Source organism: Elephas maximus, chromosome 10 (assembly GCF_024166365.1).
Source record: "Elephas maximus indicus isolate mEleMax1 chromosome 10, mEleMax1 primary haplotype, whole genome shotgun sequence".
Taxonomy (NCBI): Eukaryota; Metazoa; Chordata; class Mammalia; order Proboscidea; family Elephantidae; genus Elephas; species Elephas maximus.
In genome coordinates this window covers 11,679,109-11,690,994 of record NC_064828.1, presented here as the reverse complement: position 1 = coordinate 11,690,994, position 11,886 = coordinate 11,679,109, and the positions used below count along the sequence as shown (strand labels likewise).

Here is an 11,886-nt window from a genome sequence, read left to right as displayed (position 1 = left end):
AAAACCGTCCTTCGGATCCCCGCCTCTCCACTCCCAACGCTTTACTCCCTACTCCCCCTGCGACCACTCCACAGCCAGCTACGGAAGCCCCTAAAGCACAAATATCCCCCAGACCCTGGAGTATCCCGATGGGTTTTGTCCTTGTTACTCCCTCCGGTCCTAAGGCCCTGTTTTCAATTTGTGCCAGGAATTTAGACTCGAGTTTCTTCCAGCGGCAGGAATACTTAACGCTGTTCGCGGAAGCAAAATTTTTTTTTTTTTTTTTTTTTTTTTTTGCCGCTGTGGCCGCCCGCATTCCTTCCCTCCCACCTCGCGGAATTGTGGCGGGAGGGGGAGGAGGAAGTCACAGCGCCTGCGCGGAGAGGCCGCTTTCCATCCGGGTCCCTGTCCGTGCGGTGCAGCAGGTCGGTAGGCGGGAAATGGCGACTGGCTGAAGGATCTGGTTCTGTTGCTGCTGCGGGCTAAGCGGGAAAGACATCACACACTGCGCAGTCGGGACCATCGCCGGAGCCTGAGGACACTTACTTCTCTGTCGTCACAGTTAGGTAACCCCCTTGTCCAGCCGCTGCCGCTGCTCCCAGCCTAGTCCGCCTCTTCCAGGGCCCTCTGCCGGGATCTCCTCCCCTTCTCCACCGGGTCCTCCAGCGCTGTGGTAGGCAGGCACTGCTGGCGCCGCGTACGTCCACTGTGTGGAGCCGCTCTTCTCTGGGCTCTCTCCTGGGAGCAGAAGGGGCGCTCACTTCCCGCCAGCTTCAGCTCTCAGGCTGCGGCCTGTGTTAGGATTTCTGGGGTTAGATTTCACTCTGCTGCCCACCCCCACCGCGTCGCACGTTCCGAGCCCCAAACCCTGGGATCCCTCCGGGTAATTGGGTTAGAAGATCAGCTTTTCTGTCCATCTTGGGCGAGCTGATGTTTGGGGCATTTCATTCTTTCTATTAGGATGCTTTTAGGGAGGCGTTGTTTTCTATCTCTGTTTTTATAAGCACCTTTTGAGGGTCTAGAAGAAGGGATATCACTGAGTTCTGTTTACTTTCTGAACTGTTAAAGTGTTGAGTTGACATTGTTACTTTTTCAAGTCAAGAGTGTTTGTAAAGAACGTGTGGAAGGCCTCTGGTTTCGAGAGTGGTCAATTAAAAGTGAACCTCGTTATCCTTAGCGTTCACTCCGTTTTCTTTGGCTATTAAATAAATGCCTGTGTGGATGTTCACTTTTGCATCCTTGTGTAGAATTCCATGGTAAATAATTACACAAGTAAATCGTGTTTGTTTACTTCTCGCCCTAGTGGTGGTTGGCTGTGTGAATGATGTTAATTAAGCACTTCGGAGTACTTTAGCGAAGCCTAAAGAGATACTGCTCGTAAACTGTCCTAAGATCCAGAAATGAAATGTACTTAATAGGTGTTCCTCCAAGGCAGGAATTTATTTTTCTAATGCTAATAAAGCATTACCGAGATTACTGCCCATCATGGGTGTACAAATTAGTGACTTGAAATGATAGCTTTATCTTCGTAATTTTTAGACTGTAGATTGCTTATATTCCGTTCTCTCTAGTCTTTGCCAAGTTTTAAAATTTGGTTTGTGATCCAGCTGCTGTCCTTATAAAAGCAAGGAAATGGCAAGTTAAAACTAATTTTCTTCATCTTTTTTTTTTTTTTCTTTACATTGCAGACCAGTCTTGTTTTAAAAGAATTTGTTTTTCACTCTTTTTGAATTTTGGAGCCTTTGTAGTTTTTTAACTAATCAAAGTAAGTTTCAAAAAATGTGTGGTTCATGGAAAATGTCAGTTGGTGTTTATAACTCAAAAGCTTTCAGCTCTCTAGGACCCACTTAGAGAACTTCACTATTTTAGAAAGATATTAGGATTAAATTTCAATAATAGGAATACATAAACATCATTACAGTTGGCATCTGATAGACTTTGCCCAAGGTCATAAAGGAAGTCAAGACAAGCTGTAGCTCTTATGTGAAGCAATCTTTTAGGATTGAGTTGAACTTCATGCTTCTAGAATCAATAGATTGGGGTGGGAAAGGGAGGTGAAGGCATGTTGAATACTTGCTGAGTCAATTTATGTGAAAAATTGGGACAGATATGTGACTTAAGGGAATCTAAAATAAATTTTTGACCTACTGTAGGCTTTACCTGTATTTTAATGAGCTTTTTGGGTAGTTGATCAAGCATTAATGTTTTTAATGAAGTTTGTTTTAGGGGTAGCTGAGTGAGCGTTGTAGAATGTGTCCTCAGGAATCCTCCCAGATCGTTTAGTACTACGTTTATTCAGTACCTGGGCTCTTGACACTCTTACAAGTATGGGTTGAATGAATGTAAAAGCTTTAAGTGGTGTGATCCTTAACCTTTGTGATATTGTAGATAGAAATTCTGAATCAAGCTGTATAAACCCAGTGCCGTCGAGTCAAGCTGTATAGAAATACCAAAAAGAATTTATATGTTTTACAATATTCCATTCTACCCAGCATCTCTTGAGCAGTTCATTTGAGTCAGTAATGTTATTCTTTTTCCATTGTTAAGAAATTAAGAATTGGGAAAGTTTCATTTTTCCCACATTCGTCTAGCCCATCCCAAGTTTGTCATTTCAGGTCAGGGGGTTTCTTCCCAAGATTATTATATAACAGAATCCTTCAAATGCTAGTTAAGGAAACTTGGACCTGCTGTTCAGTAGTTATGTACTCGACTCTAATCTCCTACTAGAGAATTAGCTACAGAGTGAGTACAATGTTCCTAATGTATCTTGGTTTTAGGAGAGAGTGATTTGGATTAATGAGATAACAAAGTGGTTTGCTACAATTTGAAATAATACCTAATTATATATTCTGTTTACCAAGTTAATTGTGAAAGCATAAAGTAGAAACAACACTTTACATTACAAATGTTAAATACGTTCAGAGAACCTCTTGTACTGTGCTCTATATAATTTTTCTGAGCAGGTTAAAAAGTTACATGATTTTAACTAGACCGACCACAGGGGTCTCTTGCTGTCCTTTGAGGATGGGGAGATTGAACAGATAGGGAACCTGGGTTAGAACCAGATGGGTGCAGCTTTAGTTTCCACTTACTTGACATTTACCCCAAGGTGTATATTTAAGCCAGACATATATTTACTACTGGTTGAATAATGACATTAAATTCTAATCTAAACTGTATTAAATTGTAATTGGACCTCCATTACAATTAGGTAAACCATGTGGTTGGCTTCAGTTGAGAATTGCCAAAGCCTAACTTTATCTGTATCTCTCCTGGGTGTTACGGAATTCTTTCTAAAATGTCCAAATTTGTTTAAAATCACTGTTTGGAAACAGCTAGTGGTGATGGTTGCACAACACGATGAATGTAATTAGTGTCACTTAAGTGTGCGTGTAAAAAATGTAGCCATGGCAAATGTTTTGTTACACATACACCTACCACAATAAAAAAAATCACATTTTCTGGAAGAAAAACTTTAAACTGCCATCTTTTATTAATAACGTTAGCACAGATTAGTTTGTCAAATAAACTTGCTGATACCACAGCTTGGTGAGGGTATAGAGGCAGTGAAACACAGGAGAGATACAGAATACAGGGGCACTGCCAAGGGAGGGGAAACCCTGGTGGCACAGTGGTTGGGAGCTATGGCTGCTAACCAAAAGGATGGCAGTTTGAATCCACCAGGTGCTCCTTGGAAGCCGTATGGAGCAGTTCTACTCTGTCCTGTAGGGTCGCTATGAGTTGGAATTGACTCTGTGGCAATAGGTTTGGTTTGGTTTGTTTGCTTAGGAAGACAGACATGGTAGGGGGAGAGTCGTAATGAGATGCTTGGGCCTCTTGGGGACCTTTGGGAATCTTGGGGATCTGCCAGTAGTGAGGGGTGAGATTTGAGTGTGGTTCCAAGAAGAATCATAGGACATTAAGAACGAATATGGTTTATAGTTTGGCTGACCTTTTGTTTGTTTAAGGAACCCTGTGTTGCAGTGATTAAGCACTCAGCTGCTAACCAAAAGGTCAGTTGTTTGAACCCACCCGCTATCCTGCAGGAGAAAGATGTAGCTGTCTGCTTCTGTAAAGATTACAGCCTTGAAAACCCTGTGGGGCAGCTCTACCCTGTCCTATACGGTTCTGTGAGTCGGAATTGACTTGTCAACAATGGGTACGGGTTTGTTGTTTACCTCATTTCTATGCCCCTCATTAAAAGAAATGATGGGAAACACTAAAATTCCTTTTTTTTTTTTTAAAAAAAAAAGGTGTTGTAAAATATTTTTTTAAAAGGCTTTTAAGTTCACAGTAGGCCCGTTGACTATATTAAAATCAAACCCACTGCTGTAGAGTCAATTCCAACTCATAGCAACCTTACAGGACAAAATAGAACTTCCCCATAGGGTTTCTAAGTCTGTAATCTTTACAGAAGCTGACTGCCACATCTTTCTCCTGCAGAGCTGCTGGTGGGCGTGAACCACCAGCCTTTCTCTTAGCAGCCGAGCGCTTAACCACTGAGCCACCAGGGCTCCTGTTGACTGTATTGCCCATTGTCATCGAGTCTATTCTGACTTACAGTGTGACCCTATAGGACAGAGTAGAACTCCCCCATAGGGTTTCCAAGGAGCAGTTGGTGGATTCGAATGCCAGCCTTTTGATTATCAGGCAAACTCTGTTTTAAAAATTTTTTTTATTGTGCTTTAAGTGAAAGTTTACAGATCAAGTCAGTCTCTCATACAAAAATTTAAATACACCTTGCCTTGTACTCCTAGTTGCTCTCCCTCTAATGAGACAGCACACTCCTCCTCTCCATACTGTATTCCTGTGTCCATTCAGCCAGCTTCTGTCCCCATCTCCCTTCTCATTCCTCCCCCAGACAGGAGCTGCCTACATAGTCTCATGTGTCCACTTGAGCCAAGAAGCTCACTCCTCACCAGTATCGTTTTCTGTCTTACAGTCCAGTCCAATCCTTGTCTAAAGAGTTGGCTTTGGGAATGGTTTCATTCTTGGGCTAACAGAAGGCCTGGGGGCCTTGACCTCCGGAGTCCTTCTAGTCTCAGTCAGACCATTAAGTCTGGTCTTTTTACAAGAACTTGAGGTCTTCATCCCACTGTTCTCCTGCTCCATCGAGGATTCTCTATTATGTTGCCTGTCAGGGCAGTCATCGGTTGTAGCCAGGCACCATCTAGTTCTTCTGGTCTCAGGCTGATGTAGTCTCTGATTTATGTGGCCCTTTCTGTCTCTTGGTATCAGGCAAACTCTTAAACACTGCATTACCAGGACTCCTGTTGTCTGTATTAAAAAACCAAAACCCTCTGCCGTCGAGTCAATTCCGACTCATAGCAACCCTGTAGAACAGAGTAGAACTGCCCCATAGAGTTTCCAAGGAGCACCTGGTGGATTCGAACTGCTGACCTCTTGGTTAGCAGCTGTAGCACTTAACCACTATGCCACCAGGGTCTCCACTGACTATTAGAGACCCCATATTTAGTAGTATACACAGGCTTCTGTGTTAATTTAGAGAGATTGAAGAAAAGAGAGTATGTCTAGATTAAACATGGATCATCATTAATACCTTCCCTTGGGGTTCTAGCAGTGAGGCTTTTGTAGTAACTATAATAATTTTCTTAAGGAGTCCTGGTGGCACAGTGGTTAAGTGCTCACCTCATAACGGAAAAGAGCAGTTTGAACCCATTAGCCATTCTACGGGAGAAAAGTGTGGCAGTCTGTTTTCATAAAGATTTATAGCCTCGGAAACCCTATGGGGCAGTTCTAATCTGTCCTTCTAGGGTTACTGTAAGTCGGAATCACCTCCATGGCAATGGGTTTGGTTTTGGAGTTTATAATAATTTTTAGAACTAGGAAACAGTTTACTATATTGGTTAAACAAAATAGTGTACTAGTAGAAGACGCTTGTTTTGAGAGCTATCTGGGATTAATATGTAGTAATAACAGCTTGTATAGTTTTGGAAGAATTTTTTTTCCTTTGGACTAAATATTTCTACACTGAGAAATTGGGGACTGAAAAAGCAGGGAAGTTGCCAAAAATAGATAAGAGGACAATTAAGACCCTGTTAGCAGCATAACCTCATATTTTAAGTTATTCATGTTGACCAGTTAATCTTTAAATGGGAATTTTAAAAGTATGTTTTATTAAGATAGGTGTACCTTTTTAGTTGAGAAAAACTATGATGATTTGCATTAGCGGTAATTGGTTTCTTCCTAGCATTCCCCAAGTATGTATGATTATCCTGTTAAGTTGAAGATAACTAACCTCTCACTGACCTTGCAAGTACCTGCTTTGGTATATTTTGTTAAATTAAGATCATTCTATAATCCTTTAATTTCCTCTTTACAGATAAAAAATATTCACAATTACATTTCAAACAATCATGCATTTTTCCCCAATTGGGAATATACTTTTTTTTTTTTTGGTGATAACAGCAAACAAGAAGACCCTTCTATTAATGAATTATGATTAAACCTAATCTTTGAGTATTACTGCAGTGAAACCTGTGAGAGCTGGAACTCAACACAACTGTCTTGTTGTTCTGGGTCCCTAAAGTTTTCCGCCTGTGACGGTGCAGTCTTACCACTTCTCTATCACTTGTTTTCGTGGAAAATATTTGAGTTTTCCTTTTCTGACAGGTTTCCGCCTTACACAGGTTCCAGCTTTCGCATATTTTACTGTAATTTAAATTAATTTGCTCTTCAAAAAACACTTTTTTTCCCCCTCTCCTGTTTCTCCCATGTAGTTTATTCCAATCATATGGATTAGTTTTTCCTTTGTAGGTGGTGATAAAAATAGTGGGAAATTATTTCAGATTCTCAGTGCAGTTTTGGGCAAAGTTTTACTGAATGATTTTAAAGACTTTTAGTTAATAACTATTTTTCTTCTTTGTCAACATCTCACTGATTATTTTACTGTTAAACTAATGTGTTCTGGGGGTTCCAGATTTCTACTGGCCTGAGAGTCAGCTTAATAGAAAATTAATTTCCTTTAAATAGAGGTTTTTAGCAAATAAATAAATAAGTAGTTAACATCTCTCCTCTTGCCCACTCTTAGGAGAACTCTGCTGAAGTTAAGCTCAATTTTTAATCTTTACAATTCCTTTGTTAATATACCCAGTAAGTACATTGTAACTTGTTTGTATACAGGTGGCCCCAGCAAATTTTTGAAAAAGTGTTGGCACATTCCGTAGAACGGGTAGTGGTGTGATGAGGAATGATAGCCTGGGAGTGTCACGTTTCCTCTGAGTTTGTTGAGAGAAAGAGATTAACTGTGGTACTCTCAGTTCTCAGGAGTTCATAACCTGTGTTCTTGATAAAATAACACATTGTGTTATAAAATTTTATTGGTATGAATTTTTTTTACATGAAAGAGAATGTTCCTTTTACAAGATTTTTAAATCGTATTTAGGGAAGGCAGTTAAGAATTATAAGTCTCCACATTATTGTTCTTTTAAAGCTTAGGTTAAAGAAATAAGAGTTCTTATTCTGTCCATAACAAATACTGATTTTGCCCTAATTGTCTTTCTACCGAGAGTATATAAGGCTTGGGTTGGTGTGCTGATAGCAGCACTTTAAGACCTACCTCCGAATGACTGTGCTTTGATACAGATGTTCTCAGTGATGAACAAACTGAGTAATGCCATCTTCTACAAATCAGTTTTTTTCTTTTTGGAAAATGTTTTAGTCATGAGTAGCCTAATAACCCACATCTCATTTTGTTTTTTTGATGGAGAAAATTAATTGGTTATTGTTTAGAAAAAGCATTCTTTTTTTGTTCATGAAGAAAACTTTTTTTTAAATGCTTTATTGTGGTAAAAATATATATAACATTTGCCACTTACGCCTTTTTTATGTGAACAGTTCAGTGACATTGATTATGTTCATCATATGCAAACAGCACTACTGTCCATTTCCTAATCTGCAGTTGAGTTTTAAAAATTATTTATTGGCTCTTTTGTATTGTTTATTTTGAGAACTGTCTGTCTTTTTAAAATTTTTTATTGTACTTTAGATATAGGTTTACAGAGCAAATTAGTTTCCAGTTAAACAATTAATGCACATATTGTTTTATGAAATTGGTTGCCAACCCCAGGACATGTCGACACTCTCCCTCTCTCAACCATGGGCTCCCCTTTACCAGCTTTCCTGTCCCTCCTGCCTTCTCATCCGAGCGCCTGGGCTGGTGTGCCCATTTAGTCTCATTTTGTTTTAGGGGCCCATCTAATCTTTGGCTGAAGGGTGAACCTCAGGAGTGACTTCAGTGCTGAATTGAAACGGTGTCCAGGGGCCATACTCTCAGGGTTTCTCCAGTCTCTGTCAGACCAGTAAGTCTGGTTTTTTTTTTTGTGAGTTAAAATTTTATTCTACGTTTTTCTCCGGCTCTGTCTGGTACCCTCTTTTGTGATCCCTATCAGAGCTGTCAGTGGTGGTAGCTGGGCACCATCTAGTTGTGTTGGAAATGAAAAAAACTTCTAAGGAGAAAAAACTTCCATAATCTCATCAGCCTAACTCAGCAACTTGTTAATTTTTGGAATCCATCTATCTGTCTGTCTGTCTATCTATCTGTCTGTCTATCTAATCTGTCTGTCTAATCTATCTAATCTTATCTACCTACCTACCACCTGTCTACCTATCATCTGTGCATTTTGATTTATGTGTTTGATTATTTATTATATTTAGTTGTCTCTAAAAATTCTATAATATCAGCTAATATAAATAGAGAAAATCATACGTCAAAAGTAATAATGACCGAGAAGGACCACCTATCTTTTTCACACGTTTTGCTGGGGAGAGGATGAAAAGAATCTCCTTGTCTTGGAGTTGATGCTTTACATAGTAATCCTCTACTGACTCCTTCTGCCTAGTTGACTTTTTACTTTCAGATGATACGTGGAAGGGGCAGAGAAACCCCTTCCTTCTCTGAAGTCATTTAATGAGGGCATAAGGAAGTAGTGCAAAGTACGGTGGACAATTGCAATGCCTGGAGCTGGTGATGCCATGTTAGGCTAGAAATATAGATGCAGTGAAAGGAGATGCTGTGTCAGCTAAGGCAATGACTTTTAACTTTTTCTTTCATGAATATAAGTTTTAGTATAAATTTAGTAGTGATAACATTAGTAAAGTAGAGTATAAGTTAACAGACTCATGGAATTTTAGAGGTAGAGGAGTTCAAAAGGGTTACCTAGTCCAGTAAGTTGTTCGTGTTATTAATGATGAAACATTCTGAAGACTTAATACGTAAATGTCATAAGCAGGATGCTTCAGGATTTGTATGTTATGGGGGATGAAAACAGCTCAGATCAATTAATGACTTGTCTCCCATTTTGACAGCTCATTATTTATTTATTTCAGGTAAAATTTACATGTAGTGATGCACAGATCTGGTGTCCAGTAACAGTTTTTTACTGCTGAGGAAGCAAACTGATAGAATGATCGTGTGACATAATCAGTGGCATACAGCCAGCTAATGATAGATTCAAGACTGGAACCTGAGTTTCTCACTCCTAGTCTTGAAGCCATTCGTTCCTCTGTTAACTTCCTCGGGAGCATACTCCAGAATGCTCCAATTTATAATTTATGTATACCTAAATTTTATGGGAAAACCTGGCCTTTTTTGCCTTTAAAGTTTGATTTGTGATCTTTTTACGATTTTCGTAATCCCACTTTTGTTTTCCTCTCCATTTGTGATGCATCGGTGTATCATTTCTTACCTTCATTCAGCAGTCAGTTAGGTTAGTCCTAGGTAATTTTTTTTTTTTTTTTTTAGGTTTTTTATTAAGAACTCTTCATATACAACGTGCTGTTTTCTCTTCATGTTTTGGTAGAAACTTGTGCAGCCAGGATCTGGATAGCAGATTATCAAGTGATAATTTGTATCATTATTATAATTTTGGTAACACCAGACAATTTGCAACCCTAATTGTTTGCCTCAGATATTGCTTGTGAAGAGGATAGAAGTCTCTTCTTTAAAATTGTGGTAAATATGTAGGTAACAAAACCATAGCCATTTCAACATCCTTCACGTACATGAGTCAGTGGTGTTAAATACGTTTGTCCTGTGGGTCAGCCGTCACCACTGACCACTGATGATGAAAATCTTATCAGGAAGGAACGTTGTTAGTTTTATTTATGGGCCCCATTTTATGAGCAGTGAGAATCGTTTGTGTTTCAGTGACATAGTTTCTTCCCCATTCTTGGGTCTCTTTGAGAGAAATTAGAAAAATTTTGGTTCATTTCAAAGATTGAGTTGTTCTGTGTGCCAGGATACTGGAGTTACAGATCAGAACCTTCAAGACTGCTCTTACAGTCTAGTGCAAATAAAGATGACATCAACAGGTTATTTCAGTATGATTTGTTTTAAGAGCTAAAGTAGAGTTAATCACAGGGCGTACACAGGCTCAGGGAGGTGGCGGTGGTTACTTAACTTGTTGGGGTGCATGATATTTGAGCTGAATTTTAAAAGATGAGGGTAAGAATTAGTTGAAGAAAGAAAAAATGTAAAGAGAAGAGCAGAAACATGATAAGCATAGCGTGGGCAGGAAACGATTATTAATGGAGTGCAAAGAGTAAGGCAGCAAATAGCAACAACAAAAGGCTGGAGAGAGATGTCTTTCAGGGCTTTGTATACGATGCCAGAGTTTGGTTTTTATTTTGAAGGTGAGTGATGGGAATTGTGGTGGGAGGAACAGTCAGACTTGTGCAGTGTGAAGGATGGATTGAAAGGGGATAAGAGCTTCAGAACTATTTTAGGGGTAGAATCATCAGGGTTTGGTGATTGACTGTAGTGGGATAAGAGGAGGAGGAATGACTAGAATGTTTAAGATGTCTTCTAAGTTTCTGGCTAGATTGACTAGGTAGATAATGAAAGCATTAACTGTGATCAAGGGTATAGTAGGAAAAATATAGTAGGAAGAGCAAGTTTGCGTATGAAGTAGGATAATGGGGAAAATGAATTCACCTTTGGATAAGTTGCATTTGAGGTGTCAAGTGAAAGTGAAATTCAAAGGTGGTAGAGAAACTTGCAGAGTTGATGTGATTTATAATGAGCATTTGGGAGAGGCCCCCCCCCCCCCCAACCCGCCCCAGTCCGGGCTACATTTTGCTGGGCTGCTGGGCTGCAGGTAAGTACAAAGCAAACAACTTTGGTCGATTTGAATTGCTGGGCAACTAACTCTTCGTATTCCTGAAATAAGATATGTTTCAGACTGAAAAAGTAGAAATGTTTCAATTGTTGTTAGTTGCTGTCAAGTCCATAAGGACTCATATATATATATATATATATATATATATATATATATATATATATATATGTACACACACTCTTTCAATGTCATGAGTTCTTAGGCTTAAAATGGCCTTTTTTCCATTTCTGTGATTTGTGATGTAATCTACTTGATTGTATCATTTTCATTCATTAGTAATTGATCTGTTTCCTAAGAGTGCTCATTTCCCAGTCTTTATTTTTCCTGATAGTAAAGAAAATAATTTTTCTAGTAAAGGAGCTCAAAAGAACCTAGAGGAAGTATTAAATTCTAATATAAATAATGGAATTATGAAGATGGCATTGCATATGTGTGTCTAAAACGCCCCTCTTTATATTTTAAGTTTGTATAATAAAATTAGGTTTTTGTAAATGTTATGTAGACAATTTCTGACCTTTACTTGGCCTGATTCATATCTCTTGTCTTAGTCTGGTTGATATGAGGGTAATGCTGGCCTCATAAAATGAGTTGGGAGAGTTTGTGTAGATTTGGTATTGTTTATTTCTTAAAGAAATTGAAATTATAGTAAAAAGCTCCAACACAGAAAACTCCAGGCCCGGGTGGCTCCCCTGAAGAAGCCTACCAAACATTTAACCCTTTCCTGACTAGTGGGACACAACGTATCCCAACCACTTCTTAGGCCTCTGGA

The 11,886-nt window shown here is 39.3% G+C and overlaps 1 protein-coding gene across 5 annotated transcripts in view; it reads left to right on the top strand.

The window, feature by feature from the left end:
- CTDSPL2 (CTD small phosphatase like 2) overlaps positions 1 to 11,886 on the top strand; it is an 86,729-nt gene continuing 74,843 nt past the window's right edge. The window contains exon 1 of one of the 5 annotated variants that reach the window (XM_049897731.1): positions 1 to 545. The gene's annotated coding sequence lies outside the window, so the exon portion shown is untranslated. Of the gene's footprint in view, positions 546 to 7,949; positions 8,301 to 11,886 lie in introns of those variants that run through there. The other 4 variants (XM_049897732.1, XM_049897729.1, XM_049897728.1 and 1 more) reach the window with 4 other exon arrangements.